An 11,014-nucleotide genomic window follows, 5' to 3' on the forward strand; every position below is an offset into this window, starting at 1 on the left:
TATCTGTACTTTAAGTGTTGTGTTTTTTGGCCTTGATTTGGTAGGAATATTAGGCTACATTAAATCTTTGATGTACCGTCCTCATGTTGCTCTTCTTGCACGAGCAGGTCAAAGGTCATGTATTGATTCAGGTAACATTATTACAATACTTAAACAGTTATCTGTCCTTTAAATGTTGCATGTGTTTTTGGGCTTGATTTGGTAGAAATATTCCATGAAATCAGAGATGTTCGTCCGCATGTTGCACGTCTTGCACGTCATTCATTCAATATGTTTATTTTATTATTGTATTCTACTTTTTAATTTTATTCTATTTTTATTTTAGTATTATTTTCTATTTTTATTTTATTTATTTTCAAATTTTTAATTTTATTCTATTATATTTTATCCCATTTCTACTTTTAATTTAATTTAATTTTAGTATTATTTTTATTTTATTATTTTGGTAGCATGCATTCGATTCCCAGATAACATAAAAATAAACATTCTATCAGTCCTTAAATGTTGCATATGTTGATTTGGTAGAAATATTACAGTATCTGTGTCATCTGACACGAGCAGGTCAAAGGTCACCCGTTCGATTCCCTGGTGAGTTAACATGCATGCATAAAAATGCAGAGCTTAAATGCAGTTATCAGTCCTTTAGAAGTTGCATGTGTTTTTTGGGCTTGATTTGGTAGAAATATTCCTTGAAATTAGAGATGTTCATCCTCATGTTGCACGTCATGCATTCGATATTTTTATTTTATTATTGTATTCTACTTTTTAATTTTATTCTATTTTAATTTTATTTTAGAATTATTTTATTGTCTATTTTAATTTTCTTTTATTATTTTATTATTTTGGTAGCATGCATTCGATTCCCAGGTAACAAAAATAAATATCCTCAAACAGTTATCAGTCCTCTTAAGATGCTGCATGTGTTTTTGGGCTTGATTTGGCAGAAACATTACAGTATCTGTGACGCCCGTTCTCTTGTTTTCCTCCTGCAGCTCATCTGACACGAGCAGGTCAAAGGTCACCCGTTCGATTCCCAGGTTAACATGCATGCATAAAAATGCAGAGCTTAAATGCAGTTATCAGTCCTTTAGAAGTTGCATGTGTTTTTTGGGCTTGATTTGGTAGAAATATTCCTTGAAATTAGAGATGTTCATCCTCATGTTGCACGTCATGCATTCGATATTTTTATTTTATTATTGTATTCTACTTTTTAATTTTATTCTATTTTAATTTTATTTTAGAATTATTTTATTGTCTATTTTAATTTTCTATTTTATTTTTATTATTTTGGTAGCATGCATTCGATTCCCAGGTAACAAAAATAAATATCCTCAAACAGTTATCAGTCCTCTTAAGATGCTGCATGTGTTTTTGGGCTTGATTTGGCAGAAACATTACAGTATCTGTGACGCCCGTTCTCTTGTTTTCCTCCTGCAGCTCATCTGACACGAGCAGGTCAAAGGTCACCCGTTCGATTCCTGGATTCCCTGGTGAGTTAACATGCATGCATATAAATACAGAGCTTAAATGCATTGCAAATCAGCCAAATTGAAATTATTTTGTGGTTTTATTAAGGTGTGCTTGCAGCGATTTACAATTAAAGGGTTTAAAAGTCGTGCTCGGATCGCTCCGTAATGCGAAAAAGCCCCGGGAATAAGAGAAAACAGCTCTTCGGACGCCAATGTGTTGACATCTGTGACGAGGCTTTTGATGACGGCGTCCTTAATCGGAATGTGCATCGGGAGGAAAAAACTAAAACAATGCACGGATCATTTGGTGAGCTCCAGCTTGAGTCTATTATTGATGTCATCTTGATCCAATTTGATGAATTTCAGAGGGTTCGCCCAGAGAAAGGGCCCATCCGGAGCAAACCGGGGTCATTTTTCCTCAGGATTTCAGTCTGATCTACATTTATTTTTGTGCAAAACATCCATCTAGATGTGCTAAGCGTATCTCTTTTAAGTTGACCTTCGTGCAACTTTTCCCTTTGTGCGATTGCAAGCGAACGCCAAGTCTTTAGGAACTCGACGGAGACTAAACAAGAAGCAGGTTGTACCAGAACTGATAAATCTAAAGCAACGGCGCAAACGCGTCTCCCGAGATGCTGAGAAACGTGATTCACTCCTGTGGATGGGCTGGGTTGCATAATAAACTGGTTGCCAATTTGTTTTCTAAATTAAAATCCGTTGGTCGGCCCGAGACCCTGTCCCAATTCTTTAAATCTAATTGACTTTTTTTGGCTGATTTCCTCATTTAAAAGCCGGCTTTGATCCTCCCGACTCTGATGAGGTAATGCTGCGATCTACACCACGGTTTTATTCATTTTAATTTTTTTTTTATTGAATGCCGGTCACATACAAATAATAAACATGACAATAATCCAATATATGGTGTAAAAATATCAAACAAATAGAAACTACAACAGATAGGAAAAGAAAATGCACAGTGAAATAATAGTACAAGTAAAAAGAAAGAAAGAAAATGATAAAGAGATCCTATAATCAAACAAAGATTAGCAGCAATAAAGGCCACATTTGGTGGTAAACTTTGTAAATGCTCAGGGATGAAACTTCACTTTTCTGAAAAAGATGTATTTTTATTTTAATAGACAAAGAAAATATTCCAAATCTACCCAAAACATCTCGCTATAAATGCTATTAAAATATATAAATAAGTGGACAATATTTTCTTTCTCAGTCCCACAGAAATCACAGCGATCGCTGCCACGCTTTATTATTATTATTATTATTATTATTATTATTATTATTATTATTATTGAATGCCAGTCAAATATAAATAATAAACATGACAATAATCCAATATATGGTGTAAAAATATTAAACAAATATAGACTACAACAAATAGGAAAAGAAAATACAATGTATAAAATAATAATACAAGTAAATAAAAAAAAAGAAAGAAAATGATATAAACAGAAAAAAGAACAGGTATGAGATCATCATATAAATATCATAAAAGCTTCACATAGAGACCCAGTGCGCTTTGCTTTACTATTGTTCAACTCAAGTATTAACTCTATTTTAATATCTATCTGAAGTCCTTCCCTTTGGTATTTCCCCATAATCAAAGATTAATAATAAAGGCTGTAATCTTTGTCTATTAAAATAAAGAAAATACATATTTTTCAGAAAAGCAAACTTTCATCCCTAAAAGCATTTACTAAAAACATTCCAGATATACCCAGAACATCTTGCTATTATAAAAGCAATTAAAAAATAAGTGGATTTTATTTTCCTTTCTCACACGTTTTCTTTCTCCGTCCCACAGAAATCCCAGCGATCGCCGGATTCTTCAGCATTAAAACACACGAGTTGATCTCTTTGCTCTCTGATATTTTGCCATAAACTCTCACTGATAAGACGATCGCTCTCTATCGCGTCTCTAAACGTGAAGCACAGGAGTAACGGCTCGGATTTAAAGCTCAATGAACGTAACATCATTTAGTACGCATAGTTTTAGAGATGTGGATTTATGTAAATGTTTTACAATAAGTCAAAACATGCATTATTGCATTTTATATTTATATATATATGTATGTACTGCCATTCTAAAGTTTGGGATCTGTAAGATTTTTTATGTTTTTTAAAAAAAGAGTCTCTTCTGCTCACCAACGCTGCATTTATATGATTAAAAATACACAAAACAGTAAAATTGTGAAATATTATTCAAGTGTAAATCATCTGTTTTCTATGTGAATATAAAGTGTAATTTATTCCTGTGATCAAAGCTGAATTTTCAGCATCATTACTCCAGTCTTCAGTGTCACATGATCCTTCAGAAATCACTCTAATATGATGATTTGATGCTCGAGAAACATTCATTATCATCATTATTAATGTTGAAAACAGTTGTGGACTTCTTTTTTTCAGGATTCTTTGATGAATAGAAAGTTCTATTTCATTTAAATTGAAATCTTTGTAACATTATAAATGTCTTTACTGTCACTTTCGATCAATTTAATGCATCCTTGATGAATAAAAGTATTGATTTCTTGTACCCCCCCCCCCCCCCCCCCAAAAAAAAAAAACAATAGTGATAACAATCATAAATGTTTCTTGATCATCAAATCATCATATTAGAGTGATTTCTGAAGGATCATGTGACGCTGAAGACTGGAGTAATGATGCATCAGAGAGTTAATATCTTTAGATTTTACACTTTAGACAAGCGGGTCATAATGTATAATGCGTTACAATACTTTGGCATAGAGAGCGTACAAAAACTGTCCAGAGTAGGAGATTCTGAGAGGAAAACTGTCACAACGAGAATGTTTCTAGATTTAGTCCAGTCTCCTTCATTTATACAGCACTTTCACAACACAGTGTTTCAGATAAAAGGAAAATAATACAATAAAGTTTGTTTCAAGTGTAGTGTTACAGAATAGTGTTACAGTCCAGCTTCAGTAAGTTCAGTGATGTTTAATTTTTGTTGTAAAAAAAGTTATTGATTTAGTTCATTTAATTTTATATACAGTGAGGAAAATAAGTATTTGAACACCCTGCTATTTTGCAAGTTCTCCCACTTGGAAATCATGGAGGGGTCTGAAATTGTCATCGTAGGTGCATGTCCACTGTGAGAGACATAATCTAAAAAAAAAATCCAGAAATCACAATATATGATTTTTTAACTATTTATTTGTATGATACAGCTGCAAATAAGTATTTGAACACCTGAGAAAATCAATGTTAATATTTGGTACAGTCGCCTTTGTTTGCAATTACAGAGGTCAAACGTTTCCTGTAGTTTTTCACCAGGTTTGCACACACTGCAGGAGGGATTTTGGCCCACTCCTCCACACAGATCTTCTCTAGATCAGTCAGGTTTCTGGGCTGTCGCTGAGAAACACGGAGTTTGAGCTCCCTCCAAAGATTCTCTATTGGGTTTAGGTCTGGAGACTGGCTAAGCCACGCCAGAACCTTGATATGCTTCTTACAGAGCCACTCCCTGGTTATCCTGGCTGTGTGCTTCGGGTCATTGTCATGTTGGAAGACCCAGCCTCGACCCATCTTCAATGCTCTAACTGAGGGAAGGAGGTTGTTCCCCAAAATCTCGCAATACATGGCCCCGGTCATCCTCTCCTTAATACAGTGCAGTCGCCCTGTCCCATGTGCAGAAAAACACCCCCAAAGCATGATGCTACCACCCCCATGCTTCACAGTAGGGATGGTGTTCTTGGGATGGTACTCATCATTCTTCTTCCTCCAAACACGTTTAGTGGAATTATGACCAAATAGTTCTATCTGACCACATGACTTTCTCCCATGACTCCTCTGGATCATCCAAATGGTCATTGGCAAACTTAAGACGGGCCTTGACATGTGCTGGTTTAAGCAGGGGAACCTTCCGTGCCATGCATGATTTCAAACCATGACGTCTTAGTGTATTACCAACAGTAACCTTGGAAACGGTGGTCCCAGCTCTTTTCAGGTCATTGACCAGCTCCTCCCGTGTAGTTCTGGGCTGATTTCTCACCTTTCTTAGGATCATTGAGACCCCACGAGGTGAGATCTTGCATGGAGCCCCAGTCCGAGGGAGATTGACAGTCATGTTTAGCTTCTTCCATTTTCTAATGATTGCTCCAACAGTGGACCTTTTTTCACCAAGCTGCTTGGCAATTTCCCCGTAGCCCTTTCTAGCCTTGTGGAGGTGTACAATTTTGTCTCTAGTGTCTTTGGACAGCTCTTTGGTCTTGGCCATGTTAGTAGTTGGATTCTTACTGATTGTATGGGGTGGACAGGTGTCTTTATGCAGCTAACGACCTCAAACAGGTGCATCTAATTTAGGATAATAAATGGAGTGGAGGTGGACATTTTAAAGGCAGACTAACAGGTCTTTGAGGGTCAGAATTCTAGCTGATAGACAGTTGTTCAAATACTTATTTGCAGCTGTATCATACAAATAAATAGTTAAAAAATCATATATTGTGATTTCTGGATTTATTTTTTTTTTTGATTATGTCTCTCACAGTGGACATGCACCTACGATGACAATTTCAGACCCCTCCATGATTCCCAAGTGGGAGAACTTGCAAAATAGCAGGGTGTTCAAATACTTATTTTCCTGTATGTATATATATATATTCAGCCGCTCTGGAGCAAACAGTGATGTCATCGTCCAGCTCAGTTCAGTTCTCATATAATGGTGTCAATGCAGGAGATCAATAATATTGTTGAATATTAAATGTCCTCAACTAAGCAAGACATTTATACTTTAAATACTTTGTCGCATTTTGGGTTAAATGAGGAATTCGATATTCAGCCTTTTTTATAGTATTGTGTATTTTTTTCTTCTGTTTTCAGTATTTTTTTGTACTTGTGTGTGATTATTTTGTGGGTTGGTTACTGACATTTAGACAACCATTGTTTTTTTTCCTATTCAATTTTCTCATTTAAAATTTTTCAACTATTTTAAGTTTTTATTATCATTATTATTTTTTTATTTTTAATTCAAGACACCTGTTTTTTTGTTTTTTTGTGGGAAACTTAATTAAGGTCATCACCTGTTGTCTATTAAAGCAATACGCCGTGATTTACAGTGAGTTTAGAACGGCTAACGGGCGTTGTTAAAAATCCACTGTGAAACACGACTTCAAGTGCCTTATTGCTTTAATTAAACGGTTACTCCATAAAAATATTCATTTTAATTAGGGCTGCACAGTATATCGAAATTATTGAAATATCGCAGATGTATATATCGCTATATGCATATCACAGCGGCTTGCAATAACTGGAGTCATGAACTAAAGACGAAGAGAAAATCAGTCACTCTCGGCTGAATAACTTTTGTAGCTTTAATAAGAATCAGGATTTAATTCATACAGTGAAAAATAAGCAGTGTTTTATTTTTACATTTGATTATTCAGTTTGTGTTGTTAAATAACACTAATGTCCTGAACCCCGAGGTTTACACTGATGTTAAAATAACACTTCTTATGCGACTGTAAAACACTGCAACAAAAAGATTGTGAAACACGTATGTAGGTTGTATTAATTTTAAATATATTTTAAAGATAATTTTAGTTTATTTTACACACTTTAAGCATTATCGCATCGAATATCGCATTATTTAACGAGTTATCGCATATCGCACTTTTCTTCAATATTGTGCAGCCCTAATTTTAATATTTATTTTATTCATAAAATAAACACCAGCAACAAAAAATATAACGTTATAACACGTTTAGTCCGCCGCCAAGCAACACATGCAGCAACAACGCATCACAAACGGCCGGTGTGCGGTAACACTAATGTACCGTGTGTGTGTGTTTGTGGAGTAATGGCTCAACCAATCAGAATCAAGGACCGAAATATCGAAATATCGGACCGTTTTATAAAGGGTTGTGCCTCAGTTCACTAAGTTTGAGCCTGACGAAGACCTGATGGTCGAAAAACGTTGCAATATATACTGTCATCTGTTTTTTTTGCTTTAGTTTGTTTGGGTTTGAGGATTTTGCACCTTTTTTGTATTTTTGTCTCTGATATTTTGCCATAAACTCTCACTGATAAGACGATCGCTCTCTGTCGCGTCTCTAAACGTGAAGCACGGGAGAAACGGCTCGGATTTAAAGCTCAATGAATGTAACATCATTTAGTACGCATAGTTTTAGAGACGCAGAATTCTTTACAATAAATCAAACATGCATTATTGCATTATCTTCAATCAGCCTGTATTTCGGTCTTTCGACGCAGGCCACAACAACTTTGCCAGGCTTCGGCCCTGGCCAGGCCCATCCAGTTTCTGCCGATGTCTTGTTTGAGCGAGTCCCACCATCGGGTTGCAGGGCGGCCGATCGGTCTCTTTATGTCAAGTGGCAGCCATTCGGTCACAGCCCGCGTCTGGCCACATGTCCGGCCCAGCGCATCTTGGCCTGGTTGACCTGGTTGACGGCGTCCTTGATGTTGCTCATCTTCCTCAGTAGCTCGTTGCTGATGTGGTCCGTCCTCTTGATGCCGACCATCCGCCGCTCAAGGGCGCGTTCGGTCCCTGCCAGCTTCTGCCTGTCGGCCGCGGTCAGCGACCAGGTCTCGGCCCCGTAGAGCATGGCCGGTCGGACGGTGCTGTTGCGCAGGGGGGCGTCGGCCGTGTTGGTGACCAGCTCTGCTATGGACTCATAGCTAACCAGCTCGCGGTTGTTCTTATGCCCAGCAGTCAGCTCCTGGCCGAGGTAGACGTAGCTGTCGACTAGCGCTGGGCGGTATGACCAAAAATCCACATCACGGTATTTTTCTAAATTACACCGGTTTCACGGTTTATGATGTTTTTTTTGTTTTTTTTAAGCATGACTGGGTGTAAAACACATTTTTCACTGAGTGAGAGAGGAAATACTGCAGTAGATTGACGTAGAATGCCCTATTTTACTGTCATGAGTGAATATTGTAGAAAAAAATCCACACTAGTATTAATACAGGTTTGCAAGGCTGTTTACAAAGAGGTGCCAGCAGGAGGCGCTGTAGGAGCGGCAGAAATAGCGGTTTCCCCGGTAACGGCTGTACACAAAGCAGCAACGCTCATAAACGCTGCTTTATCAGGAAAGATAAAGAAAGATTCAATCGTAATAACAAAGAAACTTTTCTAAAGACCGTCAGTTCACTTCAAAAACATTCATATAAAAACACCCGCGCCGCGTTTTGATTTTGCAGTGCTCATGTTTATTCAACGATGTCAATGCCAACCACAAATAGATTTTCCAAAAGGCTATGTTGATATTGTGTGTACCAATGTATGGGAAACACTGTAATATAATTTTACAGCTATCAATTATAGTTTAACCTAGCCATCTTCAAAGTCACGCTTAACACGTGCGTCACCACAGTGCAACAGTGAAAGGACCCTCTCAAACAGTGTCGCGCTCCGATCGTTATTAAAGCGGCATACACCCGTACTGCGGTATTTTAAAAATTCATATCATAACAAAAATAAACACCGGTATTCGGTATGAACCGGTACACCGCCCAGCACTGCTGTCGACCTGCTCGATCTCCTCCTGGCTGATGTAGATGTTGTTGTCGGCAGCCTGGGGGTTGTCTTGGTCAGGTTCATCTTCAGGCTGACCGCTGCGCCGGCCTGGTCGAGCTGGTTGAGTCGCAGCTGCACGTCGGCCACTGACTCGCCGATTAGGACGATGTCGTCGGCGAAGCGCAGGTGGCTGAGCCACTGGCCATTAACGCTGATACCCTTGTTGTCCCAGTCGAGCTGTGATGCGAGATGGGCGCACAGGGTGATGTTGGTGCCGCATCCGCTGTTCAGCTCCCGCAAAAGGTCAACGTACTCGTAGGGGATGCCCTGTTGTTGTAGGGCGAGCAGTACGGCATTGATCTCTACGCTGTCGAAGGGCACCAAGGGCATCTTGTACTCCCGGCAGCGCTCGAGCAGTGGATGTGGTCCATCGTGCTGTAGCCAGACCGGAAGCCGGCCTGTTCGGGTGGCTGGTGTTCGTCCCACTGCCTGGCTAGTCGGTTGTACAGCACCCTGGTGAAGACCTTGTACACGGTCGGCAGGAGCCAGATTGGCCGATAATTGCTCAGCTGTTCGCGGTCACCCTTCTTGTACAACAGCACTGTCTTGGCCGTCTTCCATTGATCCGGTGTTCGTCTCTGCGCCATGTAGCGGCTGAAACGGCTGGCCAGTGCTGCCCCAAGCATCGGTCCAGAGCATCTCGGCCTCGATCCCGTCCAGCCCTGGCGCCCGGTCTTTCTGGATGTTCTGACCTCACTGGTCAACACTGACGGGATGGCTGGTATGGCGTCGTCCTGCATTTCGGGTGGCGTCTTGCTGGCGAACAGGTCCGTCTAGAAACGGCTGCACTCAGCCTCGATGCCCAGCCGAGTTCTTGTCATCCGTCTGGTGTCTCTGACCGCTTCAGCTGCATCAGCCGCCCGCACTTCCTCAAGCTACTCTTCGGCTGCTCTTGTGCTGCTCCAGGTCGGTTTTGAGCAATATTCCACATGGTCTGCGCCGTCCGATCTCATTTGCCGCCTTTTCAGCAGGAGAGCTTTGGTGTTGTCCGATATTCGGCTGGTCTGGTCTTTTGTGCGTGGCTTTGAAGCAACGTCGCGTGCCTTTCGCTCCAGTCGCTCGTGATGTCCTCGTCGGTCTGCGCCCAGTCAGTACTGTTGACATAGTGCCGGAAGACGATCGGATCAATGGCTGCCAGTGCGCGCTTCTCCACCCTGGAGTCGCTGCCTGTGCAGAACGCTTTGCCGATGACGGAGACGTCTTGAAGGAGGCGGCGGTGGCTGCAGAGGATGTAGTCGATTTAGTTTTTCGTAGTGCCGTTTGGCGACAGCCTGTGATTGGCCCGTGGCCGGGTCGCTCCGCCGCCGGAGTGCAGGGTACTGGGGCCCGTGTTCGTTGTTGTAATAGCTTGGGTTTTATTGCATTATATATTTGATAAATATCGATTTTTAATGCTTTTAATAGAAGTCTCTTCTGTGTATCAAGCCTGCATTTATTTGATCAAAAATACAGTAAAAACAGTGAAATATTATTATAATTTTAAATAACTGTTTTCTATGTGAATATATAGTAAAGTGTAATTTATTCCTGTGATCAAAGCTGAATTTTCAGCATCATTACTCCAGTCTTCAGTGTCACATGATCCTTCAGAAATCACTCTAATATGATGATTTGATGATCAAGAAACATTTATGATTATTATCAGTGTTGAAAACATGTTATTTACATTTTTATTATTATTTGATGAATAGAAAGTTCAAAAGAACAGCGTTTATTTGAAAAAGAATCTTTTGTAACATTATAAATGTCTTTGCTGTCACTTTTGATCAGTTTAATGCATGCTTGATGAAGAAAAGTAACCCCCCCCCCCCCCCCCCCCCCCAAAAAAAAATTATAGATAATAATAATAAAAGTTTCTTTTGCAGCCAATTTCTGAAGGATCATGTGACACTGAAGACTGGAGTAATGATGCTGAAAATTCAGCTTTGATCACAGGAATAAATTACACTTTACTATATATTCACATAGAAAACAGATG

The 11,014-nt window shown here is 39.5% G+C and overlaps 1 long non-coding RNA gene across 1 annotated transcript in view; it reads left to right on the plus strand.

Moving 5' to 3' along the window:
- Positions 1–1,629: 1,629 nt before the first annotated feature.
- Positions 1,630–11,014, plus strand: part of LOC311087410 — a 14,796-nt gene continuing 5,411 nt past the window's right edge. The window contains exon 1 of the long non-coding RNA XR_014607269.1: positions 1,630–1,776. This is a non-coding gene — a long non-coding RNA (uncharacterized lncRNA). The remainder of the gene's footprint in view (positions 1,777–11,014) is intronic.

This window comes from Abramis brama, assembly GCF_963993115.1.
Source record: "Abramis brama genome assembly, chromosome: 7".
Lineage (NCBI taxonomy): Eukaryota > Metazoa > Chordata > Actinopteri > Cypriniformes > Leuciscidae > Abramis > Abramis brama.